Below are 14,118 nucleotides of genomic sequence, written 5' to 3'. Positions count from 1 at the left end.
CATAATTTGAAAAAATTGTGATGTGTCACGCCATGAACCATCATGAACTAATTTAGCTTTACAAGTCCCTCTCCATCATCACCATTTGACGAAAAGCCTCAACGTTCACAGGAAATAGAAGTTGGAACAGATACATTGAGAGCATTGCCAGGGCTGCTGCGAAGAAGGTGGGCTCTCTCCATCGTGCTAGAAAGTTACTTACGCCTGAAAGTGTCCTGTACGTCTACAAGGCCACCATTTGCCCATGTATGGAGTATTGTTGTCACATTTGGGCTGGTGCACCTCTCGTTCCTGGACAGGGTTCAAAAGAGAGTCACCAACCTGATAGGTCCTGTACTGTCATCCAAGTTTCAACCACTGTCCCATCGATAAAATGTTGCATCCCTCTGCCTGTTTTACAAGTATTTTAATTGTGGATGCTCTGACAAACTACAAGCCCTTATACCCTCTCAACGTAAATACCCACGAAAAACTCAACAAGCAGCCAAGTCCCACCCCTACGCAGTAGAGATCCCTAGATGTAAGCAGGCATTCTACTCTAATAGTTTCTTCCCCAGAACTGTAGATTCTGGGACTCCCTTCCGGGTTCATGTTTTCCCAACTGTACTGACATGCAGAAGTTCAAGTTTAATGTGAACAGACATTTTGCTGCTCAACTCCCTATATAGTATCTTTGCAACTTATGTCCCCGATAGTAGCCCCCTACATCAAAGTGGTAATGTGCCTTGTCTGAAGTGAAAATGGAATCTAAAAAAAAAATTAAAAAAAAAAGAAGCTTGCTCTCAGCCTGCCAAGTCAGCAGGACATATGATGAAATTTCCTGGAAAAAAAAAAGGAAAAGGACGATGATGGAGAGGAAAACTAGGAGGATTGGAGGTTCCCTTGGGCCAAAAGCCACCAGAGTCTTGACCATTGTTGAGCTGGCTTATTTTCTGTTGACTGAATAGATAAAGTTCAAAACCAGCTTCAAAATCTAGTGGTGGGATACTATTTTCTTTTTCCTGAAACCTCTTTCCCACAGAAAAAACGTTGCGAGCTTGACTCTGCTCTATTGTTATCTTCATGGCAACTGCTCGCCTGAACTCCAATCTATAGTCACCCCTTGCCAAACTTTCACAAAAAAAACACTCAACTAGCTACAACCACTATATGTGACTTCCCCCACTCTCTATCTGTGCTTAAATCTAAATGCATATTCCATGAACAAAGCTTTTCTCCCAGAACTGCCCGCCTGTGGAACACTGTTTTGCTAGCATGTGCCCCGGTTGAATACAAGATGGTATCCTTCAAGTCCAATGCAAACAAATTCTTGTTGAGCCTTCCCCATAAATAATTAAATTCTAACCAATTTAAACCATTAACAATTACTGCACTACCACCTTATATTCAATAACCTTTATCCTCAAGTGGCCTTCGGCCCTTGATAAGTGGTGTCTTCCAAGTTTAAAAAAAAAAAGAAGAAAAGTTGTGATCCTTGTCTTGTGCAGTTCTAGGAGGTCTACTCTCCCAGGCTTTACATTCTCACCGTTTGAGGTGTTAATTTATCATTAATTGCCTGAAATGCCCCAACTGGAGAATGCTGATGAGGTTGCCCAGGCATTTTTGCATAAGGGTTTTAAAGGATGCAGCATATCAGCAATTGCAGTTCATCTGGAGGTTTTTCCCTGGCTTCCAAGGCCACCATTATTGAGTCAGCTTGTTCACTGCAGTATGTTGCAGTTCTAGGAGGTCCATCCTCCTAAGCTTTATCTTCTCAACTCTTGAGAAGGCATTAGTTTATTGGTAATTACCTGAGGCACCCCCACAAGGAATTGCTAATGGGGCTGCCCAGGCATTTTTTTTTGTAGGTCAAAGTGCTCTTACTCTAAGATATTGGCTTTTTAAATCCCACTTTACTGAGCTTGTGTCACATCTTCCAGCCATGGGAGCAGCGAGATAAACATCAAGAAGATGGAAACTCTGACCACCACATGACACAGTGATCGATGTAGACACACCGTTGGGATCCAAGAACAATCTTTGTTTTTTTTTTTTTTTTTTGTTACTCTTTTTTTACCCTATCCCCCCCCCCCAAACAAGGCAGATTGCCACTTGGAATGTAAGGGACTACTATTTGGGATCATGTCTAACAAGGGACTGTGGGTATTTGAGCAGCAAGATGTTTATTCACATTACATTAAAACTTCTGCATGTTTGTACAGTCAGGGCAGCAGGAAACAGGGAGGGAATTCCAAAGTCTAGCAGTTCAAGGAGAAAAAAAAAACTATTAAAGTAGAAGGCTTAACGGCATCTAGGGCCCTGAACAGTGAAGAGGTGGGATTTTGCTGTTGTTAAGTTAGTCGGGAGTATGAACACCAATGGGCACAAATGCTCTGAATTCATCAGAGCACATCCTTAATAAGTACTTGTAAAGCAGATAATATTGCAGTGATGAGACAGAGGTTGGGGCTTGGCTGATAATGCGAGACCTGTTAGATTGGAGATTCTTTTTTGGATCCTGTCGACTAGTGGCAGATAGTTATTGACTAGTGGCAGATAGTTATTGACTAGTGGCAGATGCCCCAGTCCAGATGTGGCAATAATTAATGCATGTTTGAGTCGTGGCTTTGTAGAAATACAAAATCCTCTTCGGTGTCAGTTATTTTCTAGCATAGTAGAGGGAGGCCACCTTCTTTGCAGCGGCCTTAGCAATATCCTCAATACAAGTATTATAAGTAGCAACCGTTGATATTGAGTGAAGTAAGACATAGGGGTGAGGGTGCAAAGCGCTCAGGGTGGGGTGGAAGTATGAAAAAAAATGATAAACCATCGAAATTAGATGAGACGAAATCATTTTTCAATCGGAAATTTATTTTCTTTTTCGTAGAATTTTACTTTTGGCATCAGAATCACAAAATAAATGTTGAATAACAGAAACAAAACAAAAGAAAAAGAAAAAAGACGCTCTTTAAAAAATTCTTTAATTCTTTTCAAATTTCAAGAAAATATTTGAACAAGAAATATTCAAAATGCTCAAAAGATGCAAGAAAGACGTGGAATTTGCTTTAGAAATTGAAAAAAAAGTTCAAATAGCAGGAGAAAAATTTGCTGTTCACTTTTTAGAGTGGAAATTAGTTTGGTGTGTTAAGTTGAAAAAAAAAACAATATCAAAGATAAAAACAAGAAAAAAAAAGCCGCAAGAAGTAAGGCCAGATTAAGCACATCACATTTTTTAGGCTGAAAACCATCAAAAATAAATAAATAATAAAAATAATTTATATATATATATATATATATGGAATGTTTAGTACATAGAATTAAGAGATAAGAGTGTGAACAAACTAATTAAAATAATGACACAGATACATCTTTAAATCCGACCGTAACCAGGTTAGAAAAATTGGTGCTTGTTAGGATAGAGTCAACAGATTGATTTAAAAAAATTAAAATATGCCGTTTTAACCAAAAGCAATATAACATACTTAACTGTCATGTAGAAAATAGTAATATATCCAAAAATTATGAAAATTCATCAAGTAGAAAGTTATTTATAGTTAAAAGTAATTTTTATAGAAAATTAGGTAAAATTGCATTTTTCTTAGATGTTTTAACATAGATGGTGAAGAGTTCACGCACAGGGGACATACCTCGGAACGCATATTTTAGATTACATTTTAATGATGACAAACATAACCATAGACTTTCTTTTTTTTTTTTACTAAAAACACAATAGCAGTTGTTCTCGATTAATTTTCATAAGTTTTGGATATTTGGGATTATTTTCGACATGGTAATTAAGTATGCAATATTGTTTTTGCTTACAATGATATATTAAAAAAAAATCGAAAAGTCGACTCTATCTAAACAAGTACTAAAAAATCAATCAAATGCCCTCTTCAGATTTAATCTACACCTTTCCCCTTCCCCCGAGCTTAACACTTCGCCTTTTTACCTCCCCCCTATTCCCCTCATCTCATCTTCTACAACGTTTTTCTGTATAAGAGGCATTCTTTTCAATTATTATTATTAGTAGTAGTAGCAGTAGTAATAAAAAAGGTTGCTTCCATATCATACAAGCGAAAAACATTGAATTTCAAGTAAAACAAATGGTTCTTATGTAACTTTCATGTCGCAAATAGTCACATATCCAAAAATTACAGAAAACGATAAGGTAGAAAAAAATTTATAAATGAAAAACAGTTTTTGATAAAGTTTACATGAGGAATAAAATTTGTCCGACATTTTGAATTATGTTCGTCACGTGACGTAAACAACAAAACTTAATTATCTCCCCTGTCAACTTAGTAAACGTAATATAGCGATTTTGCTCCATTTCACAAATTTCTTTTTTCAATAATAATTATTTTTCTACCTCATTAGTTTCTGTAATTTTTTTGGATATGTTACTATTGGAGACCTGACAATTACATACCATTTGTTTCACTTGAAATTCAATTTTTTCCCCTTTTCGTTTGTATAATGTAGAAGCGTTGAAAAAAAGTTTCATTTTTATGCTTATAAAAAAATCAAGTCCTTCAACAATAGAAAATAATCTTTTTTTTTTCAAACTAATAAAATGTGACGATATTTATACACAATAAATTTTCACAACATCGGAATATATCAAATAGCAATTATGTTTTTGAATGACACCACATGTCCCCCCCCCCCTCCCCGGTTGTCAACTTGATGCCTCAACGTTCAGCTCCTGTTCTTGTTATGGCCGTGTCATCATAGTTTCTCACACTGATGGCCATCAAGAGGAGTGCATGGATTCACACGTATATATAAAAAAATACATCAAACACAAGGAGAAAACACAACCTCTGACACTTTTTGTATAATATTGGCTGGCCACTAGTTTAAGGGCTACATGTATGTCCTGTTGAGGCTGTGTCCGCCAGTTGCTGTCGGCTCATCTCATTCTGTTTAAGCGCTTTTGATCTGGTCTAGGCAACGACCTGTCGTCAACTGCGTCAAAATTGCAACTGTCATCAAATGTCCAACTGCCCTCATAACTATCGTCAGCCAAACAGTTGCAAACTGGACTGCCGTAAGAATGTCGCAAAACACAAAAGTCTGGAAAACTCCCAACTTGAAGTGTCATAAAACTCATTGTCAATCCTAAAGTGCCCACAAACCAAATCTAAATATATCTCAGGTGCATTGTTCGATCCTTTGGTTAGAATCATTGCTACAATTTAATTAGAACCCGATCTTAGCTCTCTTTTGTCTGCATTAAGGAACAAATTCTGATCCATTTTCTACTGATAAAATTTATTTCCTTTTCTTTTTCTTTTCTCTCCTACTTACTAGCACTTGGAGCCGGAAGGGAGGGTCTCGATGCCCACAACACCACATTTGCTCGAATCACAAAAACGTGAAATGAAAATTGTTTTTGTTTTTATTTCTATAAAGAAAGTTAAAGTTAGATTAATTACTGCCATCTACCTGAGTGGGGAGGGAAAGCTGCACATAGTTTAATTGCTAGTTTTCAAAAAAGTCATTTCGATCAGGATTAAGGTTGGATTTAAAGACCAAAATATTTGTAGATCTATGTACACATGTCTGCATCATTATTTTAATGTGTTCATTTCATGATTCTTAATTAATTCCTGTCTGGAATCCACCCCTATATTAAAAAAAAATTAAAATAAAGAAAAATCTGTATGATTTACATATCCGCGACAAATCAAAAATATCATATTCCAAAAATAACGTAAATTGATCAAGTGGTTTTATTTTTATAAAGAAAATCATTTTTAAGCAATTAATGGGAATTCGTAGGCATTACAACAAAAATCATGCAAATATGAATTATCATTGAGTTACGTCCCTTTGTTTCTTGAAATTGTTTTCAAAATGGCAGGCGAGACAGTCATTCCACGGTTACTCATAAAATTTGATTTTCTATTTAAAAATAAAAATTCTTAATTTACATTATTTTTGGAACATGATATTTTCATTTCGCTACAGATACATACATCATACAAATTTTTTTTTTATAATATGGAGGGGGGGAGATTCTGGCCAAGAACCAACCATTTTGCCTTAAATTTATTTAATTTCAAGATTATGAGGGTTTTTTGAAGCCTGAAAACGATGTTATTTTTTTGTGTTTAATATTTCATTTTTTATATTTCAAGCAGTCCTCCGCTCTTGGTCACAAAAAGTATCGAAATAAAAATGAAAGACGTCTTTCATTTTTATTTCGATACTTTTTTATGTTTGAAATAAAATATTAAATACAAAAAATAACATTGTTTTTTAGGCTTCAAAAAATGCTCATAGCCTTGAAATCAATGTATATGTATATACTTTATTTTATGTACATACATATATTCTAAGCCGATATATTGTCTATATATTTTCAGCATTTACTTCAATAGTGCTCAATACATGAGTAGAGCTTGATAGTAAAATGAAAATATACTTATGGCAAGTAAGAATGAAACATGGATGCGTATGTAGCTTAATTGCCATAAATATATTTTCATACTATTATTAAGCTCTACTTATGTACTGAGCATTGTTGAAATAAATACTGAAAATATATACATAATATATCATTTTATAATATGTGTATACATATAAAATAATCAGTATTATTACTTATATATATATATATATATATATATATATATATATATATATATATATATATATATATATATATCCAAAGGAAGTCTCCAAATAACATATAACTCGGTTTGTTCCTTTTTTTATATATATATTATATATATATTATGTATATAATATATTATATATATATATAATATATTATGTATATAATATATTATATATATATATATATATATTATATTATATATATGATATGATATATATATTATATATATATATGATATATATATATAATATATATATATGATAATATATATATTATATGATATATTATATATATGATAATATATATATTATATGATATATATATATATATAATATATATTATATGATATATTATATATATGATAATATATATATTATATGATATATTATATATATGATAATATATATATTATATGATATATTATATATATGATAATATATATATTATATGATATATATATATTATATTATATATATATATTATATTATATATTATATATATCATATATGATATATATATATATTATATATTATATATATCATATATGATATATATATATATATTATATATTATATATATCATATATGATATATATATATATATTATATATTATATATATCATATATGATATATATATATTATATATAACATATATGATATATATATATTATATATAACATATATGATATATATATATTATATATAACATATATGATATATATATATTATATATAACATATATGATATATATATATTATATATAACATATATGATATATATATATTATATATAACATATATGATATATATATATTATATATAACATATATGATATATATATATTATATATAACATATATGATATATATATATTATATATAACATATATGATATATATATAACATATATGATATATATATATTATATATAACATATATGATATATATATTATATATAACATATATGATATATATATTATATATAACATATATGATATATATATATTATATATAACATATATGATATATATATATTATATATATTATATATATCATATATGATATATATTATATATATTATATATATCATATATGATATATATATATTATATATATATTATATATATCATATGATATATATATTATATATTATATATATCATATGATATATATTATATATATGATATATATTATATATATATTATAAATATATATTATATATATATTATAAATATATATTATATATATATTATAAATATATATTATATATATATTATATATATGTATATTATATATATATATATATATATGTATATTATATATATATATATATATATATATATATATATATTATATATAATTATTAAGACATCTGTATATTTACATAGAAAGCGGCTGAAATTCTGTTTTTTTAAAGACATTTTGTATTTCTTTACGTCAACAAATAAGAAAAACAATTTAAAAATATAAAAACATGTTTACAAAATTCACTTACACACACACATATATATAGATAAGTGAATAACAGTTTAAATCTGACAAATATAATTGATATATATTTTTGGTTTCGCATAAACGTTGCTTCTTACAAGATCCTTGTATTTTGCATCAACCAATATCATATTAAAATAAACCATTAATAATTATCATGAACACAGACAAAAACTACAAATACGATTTCGGTCTTATTTTTCTCTTTGATTCATTTAATGATATTTATTATTGATTCATTTAATGATATTTATTATTGATTCATTTAATGATATGGTGCTTGTCTTCGCGAAACATACGCTTTAACATGCATCCTTTACTCAAACATTTAGTTAACATAAAACTTTAATTTATTCATACATTTTTGATTACACATTTGCAGACATATTTCAGTTCAAGCTGAGAATCAGCTGGACTTTGTCAGGTCAGACAGATATGAAAACTTTTATGAGTCTCCATTAAGACTGAACAGCACTGCGCTGGATCTCAGATGGAAAAAAGGAAGCGAGGAAGGGTGAGAGCAACTTGGAGAAGAACGGTGGAAAGAGAGAGGAAAGCTATGCAGCATTCTTGGGGTTCGCTGGCTAGGCTGGCTCATGATAAGCAAAGAAGGGGATGGGGCATTGTTACTGCCCAACATTGGTTGATGATGATGACTGAAAAATGTGTAGCCAAAAATGCTTGTATGAATAAAAAGATGTCTGCCAAGTAAATATACAGCTCCATTTATTATTTGAGCACTTTTAAATCAACGCAATAAGGATTAATTCCAATGAACAAGACCTCACCGGGATTTTATATACATATGCAAAATATATTTATCCACAGATGTGTGTTCTGCCATCTCACTAACTCATCAGTGCGGTTAGACCTAACAGCATTCAAAACCTGTTTGTAAATAATTATTTATGGCAAATCAGAAGAGTTCCTGGTGTTCGGTTAGATTTAGTTCCTGATATTAAGAAACAAAAAAAAAAAAATTCCTGTTTTGGGTTGCTTACTCTTCTAGTTTTATTTATAATTTTTTTTATTAGAATTGTTTGGTGAAAGTACAGAAAAGTTAACAAAGCCCTCTCCCTCCTCACGTTAACAATGGCTTCCTAAATAATCTCCAGTTTATAGACTGCTGAATTAATAACATTATTTAGAAAGCCATTCTTAACATGAGGAGGAGGGGAGAGGGTATTTCTAACTATCCTGGATCATTAACATCCTAAGATCATTCGTAGACATTTATGCTGGCAACACTTCAAAGGCCGTAAATGACCAAGTTATCTCTCATCTGCTCTGGATCACGTGGTGCAATAGGGAAAGAGGTAACTGATTAATTTTAATGCATCTAAAACCAATCTTCTAGCTTTCTATCATCAATGTTCTGATCCCTGTCTGGCATCAACTGAAATGAATGGCTCTCATCTTGGGGAGGCTCCATGTTTTGACAAGCTTCTAGGTCTGACCTTTACTCCTGATCGGATATGGAACACGTACATCAAATCTGTTGCCAAAGCTGCTGGAAAAATGGTGGGATTGTTCTACCACTCCAGTAGATATCTCACTGCTGATGTAATTCTCTACTTATATAAAAACTTATATAAAAGCCAAGTACATCCAAGGATGGAGTACTGTTGCCACATCTGGACAGGAGCTGCTAGAAGCAGCTTATCCTGCCTTGACAGAGTTCAAAATAGACTTTGTAGCTTAGTGGAGGATGGCCTTTTCTCTTCTCTGCAACCTTTTTTCCACAGAAGAGATGTTGCGATCCTGTCTCTACTTTATCGTTACTGCCATGGCAAGTGCTCGTCTGAGTTCCAATCTATGATCCCCACTGGCCTGACTTTCATGATAAACACTAGTCTATCTGAAACCACTATCAATAATTTTCCCCACTCTTTATCTGAGCCTAAACCTAAACGTAGATTCCATGAACAAAGCTTCTTTCTTAGAACTGCACGCCTGTGAAACTCTGTTCCATTTTCCATCTTTCCAACTGACTACAATATGGTCGTCTTCAAGTCCAACATAAACAAGTTCGTGATGAGCCATGCCCTTAAGTAATCTAATTTATCAAATTTCCACTACTAACGATTACTACATTTTCCCATTGACTACTGCACACTCATTAATCCTTATCCTCAAATTGCCTCCAGGCCTTGATAAGTGGGGACTCCTATGTAAAAAAAAAAAAAAAAAAAAATCATCAATAGATTAATTTTCAAAACTGGGGCTCTTACAGGAAGTTATATTATGGATGAAGTTTAATATCAGGAACTAAATCTGACCAAACACCGTTTGCTGCTGACTGAGTAAAGTACTCTTCTGGTTTGCCCTACACACACACACACACACACACTTTGGTGAAAGAAATAATAATTTCCGCTAAATATTAAGATGATGCTTTTCTGTAAAAAATAATTGAGCACTTTCAGTTATCAGTAAGATAAATAAAATTAAACATTCAAATCTAAACAAATGAATGGCAACATTAAAATTGAATAAAAAATTTTCCTACTGCTACTAACAGGTTAATTGACTTGGTTGTAAATTGGTTTTGAATCTTGTTAGAATTAACTGATGCATCAAAAAGATGACGAAACACACTATGTAACATGATATATATATATATACAAATATATATATTTTTCAAAATCTTACATATTATCCAACAATAAAAATTTTTTTGAAATAAATACATTTTCTATAATCTATTTAATTCTGAAAAATATACAGCTTGTCATCTGCAATTAACGTTAAATTCCCTTGTGAATCAATTTATCTGAATGATATAAATTGAATTTATATTAGCAGAATCTCTCTCTCTCTCTCTCTCTCTCTATATATATATATATATATATGAGGAGACAATTCCAATACAATATCTGAGCCTGTTCAAAATTTCTGATTTCAATTCTTTTAAAAATCTCTAAATGTTAATCGATATATTCATTTTTCTTTTTTGGATGACTTTAGAAGCGTATGTAATATACGCACAATTTTCTGCAAACAATAAACATATTTGTGGGATTGATCCATGGATTTTAGTGTTTAATATCAATAAATTATATTTCCTTATTCCATGGAGTTTTACTATTTTATCATTTCATACTAGTAATGGAAATTTTGTTTAAAAAAAAACAAAAAAAAAAACTAAATAAACCAAAAAAATCGATTTTGGCATAGGAAAAAAAGCATAAATTTTTCCAATCCTCCTACACAAAAATGTTCTAAAGTTTCTAGTTAATTGTCCAAACAATTATATTTCCTTATTCCATGGAGTTTCAAAGAATAGTTGTTATCCTCAGAGTAAAGTAGTTAACAAACATATATTCATAGGAAAGCTATAATTTTTCTGGTTCGAGCATAAACTGAAAAATATCAAGTCTGGACTTCTTTTGGAATATCCTTTTAAACATTTCTGCATTCTTATTAACCTTTATACAAATATGACTTCTCTTATAATTAGTAGTTTTCAATTCATGTGCTAATTAGCAAAATCATAGCTTGCCTATGAACATTATTTTGCTACTTTTCTCTGGGGATGAGAGCCATTCTTTGAAACTCAACGGAATAAGGAAAATTGAAAGTTTTCAACTTGCATCCATTGTCAAATAATAAATTATTGTAAATTCTAATTTACAAAGTTTAAATAAAATAAATGCTTATATTAATGCTCTATATCTTGAACATCGAGCTTATTCATCTGGTTAGGATTGTCTTATCAATATTAATATTTTTACTCGCTTTAAGCTTACAGAATTATTAAGTTTGTAAGCTTGAAAAAAATTACACACACACATATATATATATATATATATATATATATAATAAAGCTTGTATTCCCGTGAAGGAGTTGGGTTCTTAACTCAAGAACCGGACTCCTTCACGGGAACACAAACTTTATTATGTTGCCTGAAGAAGGATTGTAATCCAGACTGACCACTTGTCTGAAACATTAACATGTTCAGTGTAGCGACTTTGTAATATTTGTCTATATAAATAAAAATACTATATTTTACTCTTTTTATTGAGCACTCTTAATAATCTCGCTTGAATTCATGAGTTTTCCCTCCTGAATACCTTTAATTTGGTATATATATATAAGTTAAAGGTATTTAAATATATATATATATATGCGCATGCAGAAGGTAAATAAAAATGGAAAATGAAAGGTTTTAGAGCTTGACGTGTTTTGTTCATTAGAGAACATCAAGAAAATGAGAAATTATTAATGTGTATTAAATATCGGAATATTTTATTAACCGTGCGAGACATATATGGAGTTATATTCACCGATTTTCTATGATTTATTTTCATTTTGTGAGTTACTAAGGATTTGAATGGATATTTAACGACCTTTAAAATGATAAAAGGTCAATCTACATCAATGAAACCATAAAAGGTCTCTGGAATATGTAACACTAATATATACATACATATATATATATATATATATATATATATATATATGTTATGAAAATATATATGGTAATTAAGCTACACAGAGAATTCGTCAGGCTTATGCATAAGCCTGACGACTGCTCACAAGAATGAAATGCAGAATATTCTGTGCAGCTTAATTGTCATATATATTTTCATAACTTACTACCTAGCTCTACCTATGTATTGAGCACTGTTGAAATAAATACTGAAGATTTACGCATAAAACTATATCTTCGTATATTAACTTATGTGATTAAATGAAGTAATCCTATATATATATATATATATATATATATATATATATACACAGCATAATACTAATAATTAATGCACAAATACATAAAAAATACTCGAGTATAACATAAAATGTACATAAACATCCAAATTAAAACGAAGTCATCTCTGATCACAAAGAAAAGAAAAATTCTTGCTAAAACAACAAAGAAATGTGTGCACGCTCATTAGCTACAATAAATTGGTGTGTGAATAACTAAGAATCTGACTTGTTGACTAGCAAACCCAGTACCACGGGAATATGTAAAAATACGAAGCAGCATCAATTCCATGTAATAGCCTGATGAATCCTCATAAGGAAAATTCTGTGTAGCTTAATTGCAATATATATTTTCAAAACATATATATATATATATATATATAAAAATATATACAAGAGCAAACAGTTAATAAAACATGTTAAAAAACACTTTGAAAAAGAGTTAAAAACATATTTAATCTGAAAAGGAAACACTTGATAAGTGGACTATCCACTTATCAAGTGTTTCCTTTTCAGATTAAATGTTTTTAACTCTTTTTCGAAGTGTTTTTTAACGTTTTATTAACTGTTTGCTCTTATTATAAGCTCTATCTCCTATTTAGTTTTATCAAGCTTTTTACATCTAGTTGAGATTACTTTATAAATATTAATTCTTTAATATTTATAATATACTTTAGTTTTACCATCTTGGATCATTTTGGTAAATTTAATTGTAATTTTTATTTTATATATATAAATTTTCCCTATCTTGGATTGAGCATATTGGGAAGTGATATACAAATTGCCCTTAGCATAAAAAGCGATGCTCTTTGTGTAAACAAATGAAGTTTAAACATATGTACAATGTTTGAACATTGTTAATTCACATGCTCGTCATAGCAGTATCTGAATAGCGTAACGGTTAAGAGACTGTTGCCAAAGCAGTTGAGTTTCAAATCTGGCTTGAAGTTGTTGCTAATCTAACCACACCAATGATCTGTGATACATTGAAACAGTACTGCATAAGGACAACTAATATATATATATATATATATATATATATATATGTTCAAAGAAAAAATAGAAAAAACCGAATGAAATTATTAAAAAATCAACGTTTCGTCCTTGTTTCCGAGGACATCTTCAGGATAATTGAAATAAAAATGTGATAAAAGAAAAAGTCATAGATCGTGCGAAAAAAGACAGTTTTTTAAAATCCAACCCATGTCGGGAAAGGACGAATATGTGTGTTTCCCGACATGGGTTGGATTTTAAAAAACTGTCTTTTTTCGCACGATCTATGACTTTTTCTTTTATCACATTTTTATTTCAA

The sequence above is a fragment of the Euprymna scolopes genome, chromosome 30 (assembly GCF_053919585.1).
Source record: "Euprymna scolopes isolate OS-2025 chromosome 30, ASM5391958v1, whole genome shotgun sequence".
In the NCBI taxonomy this organism is placed as follows: Eukaryota; Metazoa; Mollusca; class Cephalopoda; order Sepiida; family Sepiolidae; genus Euprymna; species Euprymna scolopes.
This window is presented reverse-complemented; position numbering follows the sequence as displayed.